This window comes from Diplotaxodon limnothrissa, linkage group LG10, assembly GCF_057381915.1.
Source record: "Diplotaxodon limnothrissa isolate DT_005_m linkage group LG10, D_limnothrissa_male_GT1.1, whole genome shotgun sequence".
In the NCBI taxonomy this organism is placed as follows: domain Eukaryota; kingdom Metazoa; phylum Chordata; class Actinopteri; order Cichliformes; family Cichlidae; genus Diplotaxodon; species Diplotaxodon limnothrissa.
The window spans coordinates 15,313,512-15,332,676 of NC_140605.1; positions in this window are offsets into that span (position 1 = coordinate 15,313,512).

Consider the following 19,165-nt stretch of genomic DNA (forward strand, 5'->3'; position numbering starts at 1 on the left):
TGAAAATATTCTGAACTTTTCTGAAATGTTTAGGTCTCATTACATCTGGCATAAAACTAACACAGCATTTCATAAAAAAGATCCTAACAGTCAAACATGGTGGTGGTAGTATAATGGTCTGGGGCTGGACCTGGAAAACTTGCCCTAACTGATGGAGACATGAATTCTGCTCTCTGCAAAAACATTTTCAAGAAGAATGTCTGGCCATCAGGGTTTGCCTTAATAATAATAATAATAATAATAATAATAATGGATTGGATTTTATATAGCGCTTTTCAAGGCACCCAAAGCGCTTTACAATACCACTATTCATTCACTCTCACTTCATACACTGGTGGAGGCAAGCTACAGCTGTAGCCACAGCTTCCCTGGGACAGACTGACAGAAACGAGGCTGCCATATCGCGCCATCGGCCCCTCTGGCCAACACCAGTAGGCGGTAGGGTGAAGTGTCTTGCCCAAGGACACAACGACCAAGACAGACAGAGCTGGGGATCGAACCGGCAACCTTCCGGTTACAAGATGAGCTTAATTAGAATATTGCATTTTATATTTACCCAGATTATCTTTGTAATATCAAACATTTAAGCATTACAAATACGGCACAGCTTCTGTATCACGTGGTATAAGGCTCCGCCCTTGTCATTTGTTGAGCAGGAGGAGTGAGCGCTTGTTTTCATGCAGATTAAGTCCCGGATCAAAATGCGGTACAATCGTCGTCTTTTTTTTTTTTTTTTTAAATCGTTGTCATTTGGAAATGAGATCGCACATAAGTATGAATCGAGATCGCGATTTTCTAACGATTAATCGTGCAGCCCTACTACAGTATATTAATAAAGTAGGTTCTGACAAAAACAGAGCCACAAAGTGGTAATTTAAAGCATATTGCCAGCTTATTTCACTTCAGTGCTCTTTTTCCTCCATTTTTCCTCACATGTTAAAATATTTTTCCTTTAAACCAACTTCCAAACTGGCAAAATGAAGCCATTGTAGAAGTGCCAAGAACTAGAGTTAAACACTACATGAATAGACCTGTTAAAATACCCAGGTAAACACAAGATTTTAAAAAAATAATAATAATTTTTTATAACAAACTGGTACATTGCCTTCCCCTTCATAACAACTGTACTGTGTTTGTTCTTAATAACTTCTGCATATGGATTATGTTAATTCTCATAGCTAGGAGTGTAGCAGCCTTAACTGACAGCTGTGCTATCACACTGGTTTCCATACACTATTGCAGACTAAAATTTGAGTATTTTATTAGTCTGATATCTGACTCACAGATATATGAGCTTATGCACTGCACCTAAATGTTTTATAGATGCAGCTTTCCAGCATAAGTCTCCTTCCTCAAGTACACAAGTATCTTTCATTTTGGAAAAGATCTCAAACCTCGGGAAATGCAAAACAAGAGCTACAGCAACAGGTGTCGATACTGTAGAGAATATTGGCCAATCAGAAGCTTATGAACAATAGCATACACAATCTGACATCAAAAAAGACATAAAAACATCAAAAGTGTGCACCTTTAAGTTATATTTATTATTATCATCCACATGTAATCAATGAAATGGAGATGGAAATCATCAACCTGGAAAAATCTTTCAAAAGCTTGATTTTCAGTCAACAAAATTGTTTATTTCTGGACAAAAATGCATAGAAAAAGTTATGTTTTCCAAATACCTTGTATGTGAATATGTAAAGGGCTCAATGTGCAATTTTTGCTTCAGCAGGAAATCTACGTATTAACTTACAGTGTAACTGGAAAGCCTTCTTTACCCTATGACGTAACCACCCATGTAATCTGACATGCATCTCCTGAGAAATATAACTATGTGTCGGGGTCCACACAGCCCATAATGCTTCTTATTGGTGTGGAAGGTTATGGCGTAAGGTCCTTTCCTCCCATCATCTCTAACCAGTCACAGCAGATGGCTGCCCCTGCCTGAGCCTGGTTCTGCTGGAGGTTTCTCCCACTTAAAAGGGAGTTTTTCCTTCCCCTTGTTGCCAAGTGCTTGCTCTCATTGGATGATTTAATTGGTGGGGTTCTCTCTCTATTATTGCAGTGTCTCTACCTTACCATATAAAGGAGCTGCTGACCGTCTTCTACCGCTGCTCCATTGAAAGTGTGCTGACATATTGCATCGGTGTGTGGTTCTCCAGCTGCACCACAGCACACAGAAAGGCACTCCAGAGGGTCATCAACATGGCCCAAAAAATCATTGGACATCCTCTTCCCTCCCTGAAGGACCTGTACAGCACTCGCTGTCTCAAGAGGGCACGCAGCATCCTACGGGACTGCACACACCCAGGACACCGGGTGTTTAAGCTGCTGCCGTCTGGCAGGAGGTTCAGGCTGCTGAGGTCCCGAACAAATAGACTCAAGGACAGCTTTTACAACAGGGCAATAGCCCTGATCAATGTAAATAGCTGACCTGACTGGATACCTCCCTGGACTTTTTAGGGGGAGGTAACAATGTTTAAAACGATAACAATAATATTTATATTTATAACAAGGTGCAATAATAATTAATGTGCAATAATAACAGTGTGCAATACACATACACTTATTCTTCTTTTTTATACTAAGTTAATATACTGTGTTGTGTTGTTTGTTACGTTGTGATGTGTCATATCGTGTCGTGTTGTGTTATATGTAGTGCCGACGTAGGACAGTTTTTCCAATTTCATTGTACTACTGTACTATGTATGACTGTGCAATGACAATAAAGAGTTATCTTATCTTATCTTATCTTAAAGCACCTTGAGGCGAGCGCTGTTGTAATTTGGCACTACATAAATAAAACTGAAGTAGACTGAATTGAATTCATGGTGGGATCTCGATTACTGCGGAACATTATTAACAAACCTAGAATATACTTGTTTTCATGACATGTGACTCATTTCAAGGAAAATGTAGATTCATCTTCTAAGCCATACTTGTCGCGATGCAGTTTTGTTTGATGACGTGTCTTATCAGCAGGATACTGTATATATTTAACACCACATAGGCAAGTAACATTAAAGGAGTGAACTAGTTTTTCCAGTATCTTACACATACTGCTATAAAGAATTGTAAGATGTGGATTTATTATTTATTCTTTAAAGGTTTTTGCCTTCTGAGGAAAAGGAAATGCAAAGAAGCTTTCCAATCCTGTTCCACCTTTTTGATCTCAGGGTGAACCGCTCTGGTAACCAACTCTGTAAAGCCAGTGATCAACAAAAACATCACACATTTTGCAAGCATAACTGTCTGCAATATAAATGTGAAATGTCATCACGGCTTGTGTACAGCATTTCCTGAGGATTCTTCTTCATCAGTCCAAGAAGAATGAAGCCTTTCACTAGGCAAAATGGAAGGAAGACATTTGAGATGATGGGTTCTTTGGTTTGGAATCAAATAATCACAGCAGTGGTAAATCACTAGTGTATAAAACATATCAAATTATGGTTTAGATTATCACATTATGGTAGCGCTCACTGCGCCTTGGGAGAAGAGGTAGAGGGAATCTTCAGAGAGACTTTTAAGCCTCACAGGAAATATATATATATATATATATATATATATATATATATATATATATATATATATATATATTAGGGGTGCAACGATACACAAAATTCACGGTTCGGTTCGGTTCGATACTTTGGTGTCACGGTTCGATATTTTTTCGATACAAAAAAAATGTTCATGCCTTTTTAATTTGTCATTTATTAAAATTATAAATATATATTTTAACTCAAAAGTACAGTTTTTAAATTTAACCCTAACCCTTGTGCGCGTTTTTTATTTTGACAGCGAATACGCACCTGCGGACCACTTATGTGCAGCCCTGGTTATTTAGCTCATCATATTGCAGCCACAGAAATTATTTTGTCCCTGAAACCATAAAGCTGCACTTTCTTTTTGCCTTATAGTCTCATTTGTCATAACTTCTCCGTTTTGTGGTAAGCTTTTCTTTGGCTGTCACTTCTTCACCCTGACCTGTCTTATTTGGCTCAGCAGAACTGAAATGCTTTTACACGCACTCACATAAGCTCAGCGATTCTCTGCGCGATCAACCTCTCACATGTTTAAGCTTGCTGCGGGAGATTTCACCATTAGGTCCTAAGCTGCACCTCGCTGCCACTGTGGGGATACTTCCAGGCCTAACCTGGGCTTCGTGCTTCATCCCAAGCACTGCTGCCTAGCAGCAACCCATAACCCCACTTCCCGCAACCCTGCAGCTGACCTCCCATGGCAACCTCGGTCGAAAGTTCCTCATTTACTCTTCTTGTGGGCAACACTCATACCTGCGCACATTATCCATACCCATCTGCTCAGGGGTCCTTGGCTTTGGCTCCAACAATCCATCCTTCTTCTTTTGTCTAACCCTTTAAACTTCAAAAATACCGGGGCACCAGAATACACATACATCATCAAAGTTGCTATTCCCTCAGCTACCCCAACTGCTCTTGACCGGATCCTGTCGACGACGCCAATTATGTAACGGAGGCGGAAGGCTGATTCTACTTCCACAGTGGTTTTGTGCGAAGGAAGGAAACCTTCCTCCAGACGGATTGAGCAGTGGAGCCGCCAAGGGAAAACCCGGCGGCGTCTCGCCGCCCTATCAATGTTTCTGTTCCGGTTTCCCGAATGGGCAGAGCTCTCAACTCTGCCACCGCTTTCCTGTGGCAAACCAAGCGGCACCAGCCCGTCTGGGCTTGTGGCCGCCGCCACCGCCTGATACCGTTCACTCTCCCAGTCCTCACTCCACCATCAGTGTCTTCTCTCTCGTCTCCCATCATTCTTATTGGCCTCCGGGACCTCACAGGTGTGTTGGGTTCATAATCAAGGAGGGGCGGAGACTTTCCAGGACAAGTCACCGATGAATACCATAAAACATGCAATAAAACCCATAAGAATACAACACTATACAATATTAAAGAAAGTAAAACACAACCAAACATGCACAATAAAAATATCTTAGGTAACTTGTCCCTCTCCACCCCGTGACACAAACACGCGTTGCAACTTCTTATCTTGTGCGCGTTTTTTATTTTGACAGCGAATGCGCACCTGCGGACCACTTATGTGCACCCCTGGTTATTTAGCTCGTCATATTGCAGCCACAGAAATTATTTTGTCCATGAAACCATAAAGCTGCACTTTCTTTTTGCCTTATAGTCTCATTTGTCATAACTTTTCCGTTTTGTGGTAAGCTTTTCTTTGGCTGTCACTTCTTCACCCTGACCTGTCTTATTTGGCTCAGCATAACTGAAATATATATCCTGCTGCTTTTACACACACACACACACACACACACACACACACACACACACATAACGGTCAGCGATTCTCTGCGCGATCAACCTCTCACATGTTTAAGCTTGCTGCGGGTGAGTTCACTTGTCATGTTTGCATAGTAAGCTAACGATTAATAAGACGATGTCAGAGGAATTGGTGCACAAATTATCATCACTCACAGATCAGTGCTGTCGCTCTCTATACACAGTTCGCACGATTGCAAAGTGAAAGCAAAAAAACAAGCGCAAATTCAAACGCGACTTCAATATGTCACATATTGACAGTGGCTCACCGATGCCAATGACATAATTACCCAGCTACATTTCTGAAAGAATGCAAAAGCATTGACATATATTTTTCCTACAATAGCCCGACGGGCAGGGAAGAGATAGATTTTGGTAGCTCGACTGAAAAAATCGCTAGCTCCGGACGTCGGGCTAGCGATATTGCAAGCCCTGTATCTGATTGAGGAATCACTCATCTTTGGAAAAGAGAGTTTATTACAGAGAAATGGCTCTTTCCAAAATAAAAGCTATACTATCCGCTTCTTCTGGGCTATATTCTCAGCAGCATAAGGAGAATCATGTGCTAACAGCTGTCTAAATGACTCGGCTAAAGTTAGTAGCATGCTTGCTTTTTTTTGTCTGCTTCCACTTGTCTTTGCACTAGGATGATGTCGGCGTAAATGTGCAGTCATATTCATTGTGTTCCCACTAGTGCATTCAGGTTAATCTCGTTGAAATGACCTTAACGCCACAACACGGCAAATCTCCGTTAACGAGCTACCCCCGATCGCTCCGTGCATGGGGCTAGACGGCCAACACGTTAACGAGCTAACTGCGCTAACACACTAGTTCACACCAATGTAATTGAGCATTGCATGGCACATTCAACATACTGTTTTACTTTAGTCCATGACTCGCTTACCTTCAGGGTCATACGTCACATGAAAACCAAAATAATTCCAAACCCAGATCTGAATGAGGGTGGGGGAGGTCCATGTTAAAAGGAGAGCTTAACTTCTGTCTCGCTAGCTTGCCCTGCGCTCTTCCTTCTGACTATGCTGTCTGTGTTGAGCGCTCAGTGGATCTGCGCTGGACAGTGCAGCCTAGGCGGAGTAGTCGAACGCAGATTCACTGAGCGCTCAACACAGACAGCATCGTCAGAAGGAAAATTGATAAAATAAATTACAAATGTTGTATTGTTCGATACATATGCGTACCGAACCGAAAGCACTGTATCGAACGGTTCAATATCGATACGAATATCGTTGCACCCCTAATATATATATATATATATTACGTGAAGATTACGTGAAGTTCCCTCAGAAGGTCTGCTAGATGATGTTAATGCAGCACTATGGGCAGCACCACCAAGGCTGGAGACGGAGCAATACTGGAAGAGCATATGGGAGAAGGATGCAACCCATAACGGCAATGCTCAGTGGCTAGAGGATCTGAGGGCTGACCACAGCGACCTCCCTGAACAGGGTCCAGTAACCATCACAGTGGCAGATATCCAAGAAAGGGTCTCCAGTATGAAGAGTTGGACAGCACCAGGGCCCGACATGGTTCACGCCTACTGGCTGAAGAAGCTGACTGCACTCCACGAGTGTCTGGCAGCACAAATGAACCAGCTGCTAGTTAACGAGAGACACCCGGAATGGCTAACTGAAGGCCGGACGGTCCTGATCCCCAAGGACCCCAAGAAGGGACCGGTCCCCTCCAACTACCGACCAATAACCTGCCTCAGTACTACATGGAAGCTCCTGTCAGGCATCATATCGGCTAAGATGAACAGGCACATGGGTCAATACATGAGCGGGACACAGAAAGGAATTGGCAAGAATACCAGAGGCGCAAAACACCAGCTACTGGTAGACAGAACAATCAGCCGAGACTGCAAGACCAGACTGACCAACCTGTGCACTGCCTGGATTGATTACAAGAAGGCCTATGACTCAATGCCCCACAGCTGGATACTGGAATGCCTAGAATTGTACAAGATCAATGGGACCCTAAGAGCCTTCATCAGGAACTCAATGGGGATGTGGCGTACAACACTAGAGGCCAACTCCAAGCCCATAGCACAAGTCACCATCAAGTGCGGGATCTACCAAGGAGATGCTCTGTCCCCACTGCTGTTCTGCATAGGCCTGAACCCCCTCAGTGAGATCATTAACAAGACTGGCTACGGATACCGACTACAGAACGGAGCAGTTGTCAGCCACCTCCTGTACATGGATGACATCAAGCTGTATGCCAAGAGTGAACGAGACATCGATTCACTGATCCACACTACCAGGCTATACAGCAATGACATTGGAATGTCGTTCGGACTGGAGAAGTGTAGTCGGATGGTAACAAAGAGAGGGAAGGTAGTCAGAACTGAGGGGATTGAACTACCAGAAGGCAACATTGCAGACATAGAGGACAGTTACAAGTACTTGGGGATCCCACAGGCGAATGGGAACCATGAAGAGGCCGCTAGAAAGGCTGCAACCACCAAGTACCTGCAGAGGGTCAGGCAAGTCCTGAGGAGTCAGCTGAATGGTAAGAACAAGATCCGGGCCATCAACACGTACGCCCTGCCCGTGATCAGGTACCCTGCTGGGGTAATAGGCTGGCCAAAGGAGGAGATAGAAGCCACTGACATAAAGACAAGAAAGCTCCTTACCATGCATGGAGGGTTTCACCCCAAATCCAGCACCCTGAGGCTGTACGCTAAGCGGAAGGAAGGGGGCCGGGGACTGGTGAGTGTCAGCACCACAGTCCAGGATGAGACAACGAACATCCAAGAATACATTAGGAAGATGGCCCCAACTGACCGAGTGCTCAGTGAATACCTCAGGCAGCAGAAACCCAAGAAAGAGGAGGGAAACGAGGAACCATCATGGAAGGACAGGCCCCTGCACGGTATGTACCACCGGCAGATAGAGGAGGTGGCTGATATCCAGAAATCCTACCAGTGGCTGGACAAAGCTGGACTGAAAGACAGCACAGAGGCACTAATCATGGCAGCACAAGAACAAGCTCTGAGCACAAGATCCATAGAGGCTGGGGTCTATCACACCAGGCAAGACCCCAGGTGCAGGCTGTGTAAAGATGCCCCAGAGACAATCCAGCACATAACAGCAGGGTGCAAGATGCTAGCAGGCAAGGCATACATGGAACGCCATAACCAAGTGGCCGGCATAGTGTACAGGAACATCTGTGCCGAGTATAACCTGGAAGTCCCGAGGTCAAAATGGGAGATGCCCCCAAGGGTGGTGGAGAATGACCGAGCTAAGATCCTGTGGGACTTCCAGATACAGACGGACAAAATGGTGGTGGCTAACCAACCGGACATAGTGGTGGTAGACAAACAGAAGAAGATGGCCGTAGTGATCGATGTAGCGGTTCCGAATGACAGCAATATCAGGAAGAAGGAACACGAGAAGCTGGAGAAATACCAAGGGCTCAGAGAAGAGCTCGAGAGGATGTGGAGGGTGAAGGTAACGGTGGTCCCCGTGGTAATCGGAGCACTAGGTGCGGTGACTCCCAAGCTAGGCGAGTGGCTCTAGCAGATCCCAGGAACAACATCGGAGATCTCTGTCCAGAAGAGCGCAGTCCTGGGAACAGCTAAGATACTGCGCAGGACCCTCAAGCTCCCAGGCCTCTGGTAGAGGACCCGAGCTTGAAGGATAAACCGCCCGCAGGGGCGTGCTGGGTGTTATATATATATATAGCAGAGGTGTATGTAAAGAATGTAAAACCCCCAAAGACAACTTTGATTTCTTGTATGGGCATCAATAAATTATTTTAGCAACTACACAATGCTAAAATAATTGTTAATGCTGATTAGGTTCATGTAGTTTAGGAACGCATACTTTCTTAGCATGCTTGTCTTTTGTTGTTTTCATTCACTAAATTTTAACATATCAAATTACCTCGTCTAAACCCTCCACTGTGCACTGTGTCATGTATAAGACACTCATCTGTGCAACAACCACAATCAGAATAAGTTTCTGTGTATGCTGGCGCAGCTGAGATTATCCCCCCAAAGGAACATAATTGAGGTCAGTGGGCCTCTATCCTGCTGATTATGACTAACCTATTGATAGGTTACGACAGGCGCTCATTAAGCCTGCTCATTTTTCAGAGTGAAAAATGCTGAACTGTAATGTAAGCACAGAGAGCAGAGCACAGTAATTACAGATTACAGCACGGTTTAATGTTGTGCACTTAACATAGCTGTTTTGCAATGATTTTAAATGCAGACTCTATTACGTTTTTCTCCCCCAACTGGTCTATTCAAAGATGATGCGAAGGCTGAAAGGGAGAATATATTCTGCTACTCTGTGTTTTGGATCATGGATGGTAGGCTGTGCCACACTGTTATCCATGTGGGTGGTGTGGCGCTGGTGTGAATGGAGGCTGGTCTTTCTGATATTTTGTGTAGAGTAGTGTGCGCTACTCTGAGAAGAGTAACACTTATGATGTGTTTAATGTAATGTAACAGCTATAAAATCAATTTGATACATTTGTTCTGATAAAAAAAAAAGGTAATAAATAGATGTTAGTGTTAAATAGTATGCACTCAGCACAGTCTCATTCTGCTGTTAAACACATTAACTTTTACCATTCAGGGTACTACAGCCTCTGATAGATGCAGTGTGGGAAATCTGGTCTTTTGGTGGAGTGGGTAGGTGTGGGGGGATTTGGGGTCTCAGTCTTTAAAACAAGGCTGCAGACTGTTCAGTATTACAGTGGTATGTAACAAGCTTGGGCTTAGCAAAACACTTTTAAATGACTAAAATTCTGATATAATAAGTCATCAGTGTAATTCATTTAAAATGGCATGGTGTTACATCACATTTTTAAACACAATGAAAAAAGAAATTCTGCCTAAAGGCCACAAGATTACCTTATGAAAATGCATATTAGTCTTGCACTGTTTGGATCCCTTTGTAACCCAATTATAACAAAGGAAGGCTGTAAACGACGGTTTAAAAATCATAACACTAAACCACTCTTGTACATTATTTCACTGTTATTGCAGCATAGAGGTGCAGGTTTATCATTCGGTGTAGCATTGTGAAATCACACTCAAACAAAACACTGACCAAGGACATCAGCTCTGATGCTGCCAAGACGAGGCTCAGGGACACACCTTTGAATTTAAAACAGGTGTGAGGAGGCAAATGAAAGACCTCTGGGAGTCAGTTAGTGTGTGTGTGCATGCGCGTGTGTGTCTAGAAACAAGCTATTTTTTCGTGGCAGCTGTAATGCCACTGTAACCACAGTCTATCAGATCATACTGTGTCCTCTTGTCTTGTTTTGGGGCGATCTGGCTGATCTAGTCCTCCCTATCCATATGCATCAGACTTTCTTGGACAAATACACACTCTGCAGGCTGTTATATATGGTTATTCACAAACTACGAGTGTGCAAACAGGGTGTCCATATTTCACGTCACCTTTACTGACATTTCTGTGTTGCATAAACCCCGCTGCACGCTTGAACTCTGCCCACTTGCCTGTCCTCGATCAAGCCTTCTGTCAATATTAATCAGTGCATAGCAGCTTTGCATATGCGCACCTATCAACTCTCAAAGGGCAACGCAGCACAAAAGTACTATCCATGACAACACTGGTCTGAAAAAAAGCCCCTCCCACTGACAGCTGGCTTATTGTGTGCAGTCGCTCTGAAGCGGCCTTGTTTCCCTTTGCTTGGACAGTTCAATAACTAATCTCAATGCAGCCAGCAGCATGTAGCTTTGAAAATGAGGAGGGCATGCCCAATGGAAAGTCATAATCTGCTTGTCAGTGTAGTGTCAGTTTACTGGTAAGCTAGCTTGTCAGTTCACGAGGATTCTTAGATGGGTTACTGTGCACACCTCATTATAGCTGCATAATACTTAATAGAAAGACAAGATGAGAATTTTTTTTTTACTGAATTTATGACGAAAGGGCATGTTCCTCCAAATTTTCCTTGCGTGAGAATGTGAAGGCCCCCCAAAAGACTTTTCTTTTAACTTTAAAGTTCAACAGTGTGCTGTTTTAGGGAGAAAATTTTGAAAATATTTACCTAATTTGACTTTTGAATATTTTGCAACTTACCCATCCTTTAATCTTTTAGACTCTAGAAAATAATTAGTTTTATTTAAATCAAAAGGTTATCATGTCCAGTTATTATTCCTGAAATTTCAAATGACATTTTGATATGTCACTCTATTATTCCCACTACAATAATGGACTTAAGAAAGGGCAGTTTGGTCCTTGAGTTCATTCATCCATCTGTCACATCTCAGACACCCAATTTCATCTAAGCTCAGTGGGGATGATGCATGTCACCAAAGCTTTACTAATTAGCTCAAGGAGGTCACAGCATCCACCTCCTTTGGTTGAATGCATGAAGAATATACTGCAGAATATGTTATCCTATTTTGGTGGACAGCGACTTGAAAGAAAATACATTTTCTGTGTCATTATTCTGCTATGTGCAAAAATCTTGAGCAATTCCTCATTCTTTATATTTTTAGCTAAGCTTTCAGTAGTTTTTCTTTGGACAGGTAAAACAATATTGAAGCCGTTCACACTTACCTGACCTTTCTTTACAAACACCCAAAAATGCACCTAAATCAACGCAATGTAGCAAAGAACTAATTTTAAATGGCATCTTTAGGTACTTTGTTACCAGCAGCCTGTTGCAAAGACAAATAATACACACTGAATGAACAATGTCAAAGGTTGAGCAGTTTGACAGGCATAAAATAGCATTTTGCACCAACAAGACAACTACCAAAGAGCTATTAGATAATAACTTGCAGTATATGGGCATGGTGTGCAACTTGATTGCCAATAGCTTCATTTTCAGCATGACATTCATTCCAAACACACTGCCGATGCAATAAAAAGCATACATGGTTAAAGAAATGACAAGAAAGCTTGCCTGAGAGAGTTACAAATAAAGACTTTCATAACAAACATTTACTGTAAAGCTTGTTAGAATAGTGCAAACTCTGTTTTTGCCTTATGTGCTGTATCTCCATGCATGTTTGCATGTGTTCTGCATTTTCCTTGCAAAATATAGAGAGATGGCTCAGTACTTTGGCACAATACTGTACCTTGTTTTTATTTATTGTTCATGCGGTCCTATACTTTTTTTTTTTTTTGCAATGCACAATTTAAATGTAGCAAAAACTAAAATCGTATTTCAATTTGAATCATTAAAACTGTGCTCATCACTCTGCCAACATTGAATGAATTGTGCATCAAATTTATAGTTGTTAGCTAAGTCAAGACATGAGTCATAATACCTCCAATATATCTTATGACAGCGACACTTACAATAGCATGCTGACCTGTCAGTGATCCCTTGGTCAACGGTTACTTACAATGACATCACACACAAAATCTGAACACGCAGAGCAAACAGTGGATGTTCCTGAACACAAAGCATCAAGGCTCGTGCTCTTGATGTACAGCCTATTGGGCCACAAGAACCATGTGTAGTCACCACTTTCTGCTTGGACACACACTAACAATTGGACACGTCTGGAGTGCTGGGGCCCAGACCCTGAGGAAGGACAGATGGTGCCCGGGATTGAGGACCGCACCCTCATTAGCATGAGAAAAGAGAAAGACAGAGGCGGGGGAACAGGTACCCTCTCTTCTGTTTTCCACTTCTATAAAGATTAGAGGCTGGGGGTGACTCATTTACCCAGCAGACTCTAAGGCACTGCTTTGGAACCCAATTATAAGAGGATACTGTCAACTCTAAGGGAAAGAACATCAAGCGTTAGGCTCCTGTTTCTATTTAGTGCGGCTTAAATCAAAAAAGTTTTCTTAACTATATTGAAGCATTCTAGTTTATTATTATATTAGCCTCCCAGAACACCTAAATAAAGAGATTTGTGATATTAAAAAGATTACTGTACATTTTCAGTGAGATAATCAAAACACAATTATTTTCAAATATATTGCGATTCTAAGTTTAAATGTCAATAAAATGTTTTAATATAATGTATCTCACAAATTCAAACTTTTACAGATTTTTTTTTGAGCGATAATAGCGTCTTCCAACATTTCACTAGAGGCATCGTTTACCTGAAGACTAAAGTTGCCACAGCAGCAGTGTCGGAGCCTCTCTGTGGCTGGAATGAGGCCGTTCTGTTGTTTAGACTCATTAGTCATACCAACCGCAATCTGAGAATTTCTCATGACTACAAAACTACCTTCTCAAAAGCAATGCCTTCCTTTATCTGCTAAAAGCTAAAAGGTAACATTTAGGATTCAATGTTTCTGCAGAGCAACAACAGTAACTGCAACATGTTAAGCCAGAAGAAGAACTTATGTTGGGTCTGTGTTTCCACAAGCCCCGCTAATTCTAGAGATTTATTCATCATGAAGAAAACAAGACAGTCGATCGATCGATTATTTGCGCAAGGGAGGCCTCGTCTGTGTCCACCACGAAAATGACCCCCAGATCTGACCTCCTCCTGCTACCTTTTATTGAGAGACAGTTCACACAAAACACGTCAGAACAAAGCCACGCCCCCTTGGTTCTAAGACAAAGCATTTTATGTATATGTGTGAACTTCTGTAAGAGTGTGTGTGTGTGTGTGTGTGTGTGTGTGTGTGTGTGTGTGTGTGTGTGTCAGACCTCCTGCTGACCAAAGGGTCGTAAACCCAGGAAGTTTACATCAAAAGAAACAGATCTTTCAGATAGGATGTATCTACAATAAAACCTCCCCCAGCACAGAGTGGTTGGAGAGGTGGTCAGGATCAAAGGAATGGCTTTGATCCTACTGCTTGAACTAAGACTGTACAAATTTAAGAAACACAATGGCAACATTCAACAATTAGACTTAACACTTATATAAAAGAAATCCTACCAAGGTGAATATCTGCAGTCCATGGTGTACTCTCAGCATAGTATCAAAATCATGTTTTGTCTCCCCCTTCTGGATAATTAGAGGACAGCATCTTCAGTAAATCCCAAATGCTATAGCACCACCCTCAGCACAGCATCTCTTTATCTTTTATTCTAAGGTACAAAATACAAAAGATTGGGAGACTATGGATCCTGGTTTCCACCTCTGAAAAAAATAAAAACAAAAATAAAACAAATAAACTGCAATCTATAAGTAAAATTTATTATCTCAAAATTTCAACATACTAACTGAAACATCTTGGGAAATATAGAAAATAAGGAATAGAACGTGGAATTTGCTGTCATTAAATACTTTTTTTTTCAGTGGCAGAAACAAGCTGCCAAGGAGACAGAAGTATATGCTGTTAAAAGAAATTATGAAGATGGACTGGGTGGGTTCTATTTTTGCACCTAGAGAAACTTTATAACTAATTTTGTAAATAAACTGCACTAAATAATGAGCTTACACAAATATATATTGCACATTAATAAGCACAATAATATTGGTATTAATATGATATATCAGTCTTTATCGCCGGGGGAAGGAAAAGGAGTTTACTGAGCAGGCCAGGTCAAATTAAACATGTTTTACAACTTGTCTTGGCTTCATTTTACCATAGCTTACTTTACAGTTAATTTGTATCATAGAAAAAAAAACTAGCTAAAAAAAAAATACAGGATATAAAGCATGCCATGTCGAGAGATTCACTTTAGGGTTGGACCATTAACTGTTATTTTAAGAGAGTAGGTTATCTTCCAAAAGGTTTTAAAAACAAGATACAGGAAATTCCAGTACCTCTTGCCCCTGCTTAAAAATGATAACAAAGGAGACTCCAATCCAGCCCACTCAGTTTATAAAAAGTGAAGGAGTGCTTTTTGAACTTTTAATTGTATTTTCATACCTTTTACTTGATCCATCCATACAACATCAAAGTACACTGACGTTTTCTATGAGTTAGTATAAACTTCATATTTTAATTTATACTAACAGGACAGTCTGAGCGGCCATAACACAATGAGGTTTAGTTCAGTTCACACTTACTTTTTATGCCAGAGGGGCCGATGGCGTGATATGGCAGCCTTGCTTCTGTCAGTCTGCCCCAGGGCAGCTGTGGCTACAACTGTAGCTGCCTCCACCAGTGTGTGAATGTGAGAGTGAATGAATAGTGGAATTGTAAAGCACTTTGGGTGCCTAGAAAAGCACTATATAAATGCAATCCATTATTATTATTTATATTTAAAGTTTAAGTTCTAATGTTTCTGTTTCAATGACAGACAAAGCTTACATTTACTGAAAATCTATCATTTTCAGTAAACGTTTCCTTGTCACCACCAAACATCAAGTTTTCCGTGTCTTGAAATTTTGATAATTATAATTCAAAGGTGATGGAAGTGAAAAGAAGCTGCCTGTACACTGCACACAATTTGTAGCTGATGCAGAGGTTTATAAAAGGCTCAGTGTAGACCAGGGGTGTTGAACAAAAGGCCCAGAATCAGAAATCTTTGAAAAATGTGAAGAAGAGCATACATTGTGGACTTTTAAGTCTACTTTCAAAAAATGTAAAGCTTGTCTGACTGATTAATGTCCTCCCCCTGAGTCTTTAGTACATCAAGATAATAGATTATTAAATGACAAAAAAAAGCTTGTTTCTTTTTTTCCTCTCCACACAACGCACAATCGACAGACGGATTGGTGCAGCGGCTGCAGTGATGCGGACGCTGTACCGGTCTGTTGTGGTGAAGCTGAGTGTAAAAGCGAAGCTCTCAATTTACCGGTCGATCTACACCCCTACCCTCACCTATGGTCACGAGCTGTGGGTAGTGACCAAAAGAACGAGATCGTGAATACAAGTGGCAGAAATGGGTTTTCTCCGAAGGGTGGCTGGCCTCTCCCTTAGAGATAGGGTTAGAGGTCCGGCCATTTGGGAGGGGCTCAGAGTAGAGCCGCTGCTCCTCCACATCAAAAGGAGCCAGTTATGGTGGTTCGGGCATCTGACAAGGATGCCCCCTAGGCGCCTTCTGGGCGAGGTTTTACGGGCATGTCCCACCAGGAGGAGGCCCCGGGGCAGACCCAGGACACGCTGGAGAGATTATATCTCTCGGCTGGCCTGGGAACGCCTTGGCGTTTCCCCGGATAAGCTGGAGGAGGTGGCTGGGGAGAGGGAGGTCTGGCCTTCTCTGCTTGGGCTGCTGCCCTCGCGACCTGGCCCCGGATAAGTGGAAAAAAATGGATGATAACGCACAATAGAAATGTCTGTTTTTTTTATTATTTGTGGGTTAAAAAAAAAACTTTCTCCATTAAAAGTCTGGACAATGAGCTGCCAGAACTTTTTCTGTAATTTTACACATTTATGTTTTACAATTTAAGCCCCAAAGGTTCATGTTGACAAATTTCTTTAATTAAATAGAGTGGCATTTCTCTACCATGCAATACAACTGAGATGTGCTGTTGAAATTGCACTTCATTTTTTCATATACTGAAATATGGCAGGAATGAAATGTGCATCTAAACTTATTTCCACTGACAGAAAGGGCCTTTTTACTGACATGCGCTATATTTGACCTCACATGTAAAATGAGTTTGAAAACCCTGCTCTAAACACTGGTCAAGATAGCAATTATGACACACTTTACAGGGCTTTCTTGTAAAGTGTGTCACTTAAATTAACTTTGAAGTTAGAATCAAAGCTATAGTACCAAAATTCAAAAGAGTTAACCCAAGTCCTTCACAATCAGTTAAGAACAAGAGAAAGCAATAGGGAAACAAATATAGATAAATTTGAATCAAATACAGATAAATGAGAAGACAACAAATTAACATTAAAAACATAAAACAGGCCTGATGGTACTCAAACTGAACTCGAATTAAAAGCCAAAGTAAAAAAGTTTTAAGATGCGATTTAAAAGACTGAACAGACTCTGAAGTACGAATATCCTCTGGCAGATTAATCCAGAGTCTGGGTGCTGCTACTGCGAAGGCCCGATCTCCTCTATGCTTCAATCTAGACCTCGGTTGTGCTAAAAGCATCTAGTTAGATGATCTCAGCACTCTTTTGGGGTCATACATGTTGAGGGGTTTGTTTAAATAACTAGGCGCCATATTATTTAAAACTTTAAAAGTAAACGAATCTTAGAATCAATACGATACTTGTAAATTTGCGAAAACTGGAGTGATGTGTTCATACATTCTAAAACCTGTTAAAAGACTCACAGCAGCATTTTGGACGAACTGCAAGCGATGGAGAGATGAGTGTTGAAGACCCAAATAGAGAGAATTGCAGTAGTCCAGTCTAGAGGTGATGAAGGCATGAATAAGTGTTTCTAGGTCTCTTGGAGGAAGATAAAGCTTAGCTTTGGCAATTTCACATAACTGATAAAAACTTGTTTTCACAACTGTGGACACTTGCTTCTCTAATTTAAAAGAGCTATCTAAAAACACTCCGAGATTCCTTACAGTGTGAGAAAGATGAGAAGCAAGAGGACCGAGGGTGTCAGTTAACTTGTTCAAAGGGGCATGAGTTCCAAATACCATAACTTCAGTCGTATTTTCATTTAGTGTGAGAAATTTCTGTGTTAACCAGTCTTTAACATCATGCAGACAGTTAAGCAAAGGCTGTAGTGGGACAGAGACATCCAGTTTCAAAACTAAAAGCAAAAATAAGTTCACACCCTATGAAGGTATGCATGTACCTACAATGGGTGTGATTATGCCTGCATATATAGTGTGAGCTCTCATCACACTATATACCTTCATGTTACATAGGCTACTCTGTACTAAAAAGGGTACAAATGTGTGCGTGTGATGTTTAGGGATTATAACTACAGGGATTGTTTGGCTACTGCTTCTTGAATATTAGTGAATATTGGTGCTAAGTAGAGCACACTTTGATCTTAAATGAGCTGAACCAGTGAAACTCCCCTTTCTGTCACTGTATAAAAAGTTCCACTACATACTTAATGTTTGAAATATTTTAATACTAGGGGAAAAAAGGGCAGTTTCAACAATACATTGCAGTTTTTCTGATTAAGGCTTAAATTGTAAGAAATAAGTGCGTAAAATGAGAGAAAAATTGCACAAACTAAAATGTTGAAACAAAAACATTTTTGTCAATGTTTTGGATGCCTTTTATTTATACTATTAACCCACTATAAAAAAAAATCATACATTTCTACAGTAGATAGCGAAAAACTGGAACCTTATTTTTTTTAATTGTTTGTGTATTGTTTACTTTGTTGTAGCATAAATGGCCATGTGGGAAGGAGACGCTGTAGAAGTTGTTAAAATTCAGTTAAATATAAATAGTTTATGTCCTCCTTCACATTTTCCATCCAGTGGGCTGCTTTTGCCGACTGATTCTGGCCCACAGTCCTCATGTGTGATACCCCTGACATGCATAATCAGAAACGTGCATTTGCAAAAGTGCATTGAGCACATCAGTTAGGAAAGGACATACAAAAGGAAACTGTGAGGTTGCTGCTTTACAAAACTTTATAAAACCCTAATGTGCAGGCTATGGAGTACTCAGGCTACCATTAAGGCCTACTTTAATATTAGTCTACTAGGGCTGTAAGGGTGTATGCATTAAAGTCTGACTTTAGGACTATACAAATTAGTCGAATAATCGAGTAGCAACAAAGAAACTAATCTCAACTAGCTGAATTGATAGTCAGGGTAGTAAACCAAGGCGGGAAAGCTCTATGTTCACTTTTGAGTGTCCCTCAGCCCTCCTGTTTTGTTAAGTTGTTCCCTTTTATATATTGTCTAATAAATGAATTAAATTTAAGCTGCTAATCAATCAATAACAAAACTATCATCAGCTCTAATGTTACCTGCAGTAGGAGGCTCATTATAATATCGTAGAGGGGAGTTCTCCTCACCGCCTCGCAGCCACCAGTCAGAGATCTCCGCCCCAGTCATCTTGGGCTACAGCTCGGAGCCCGGATGCGCCGCCATGCCGCCT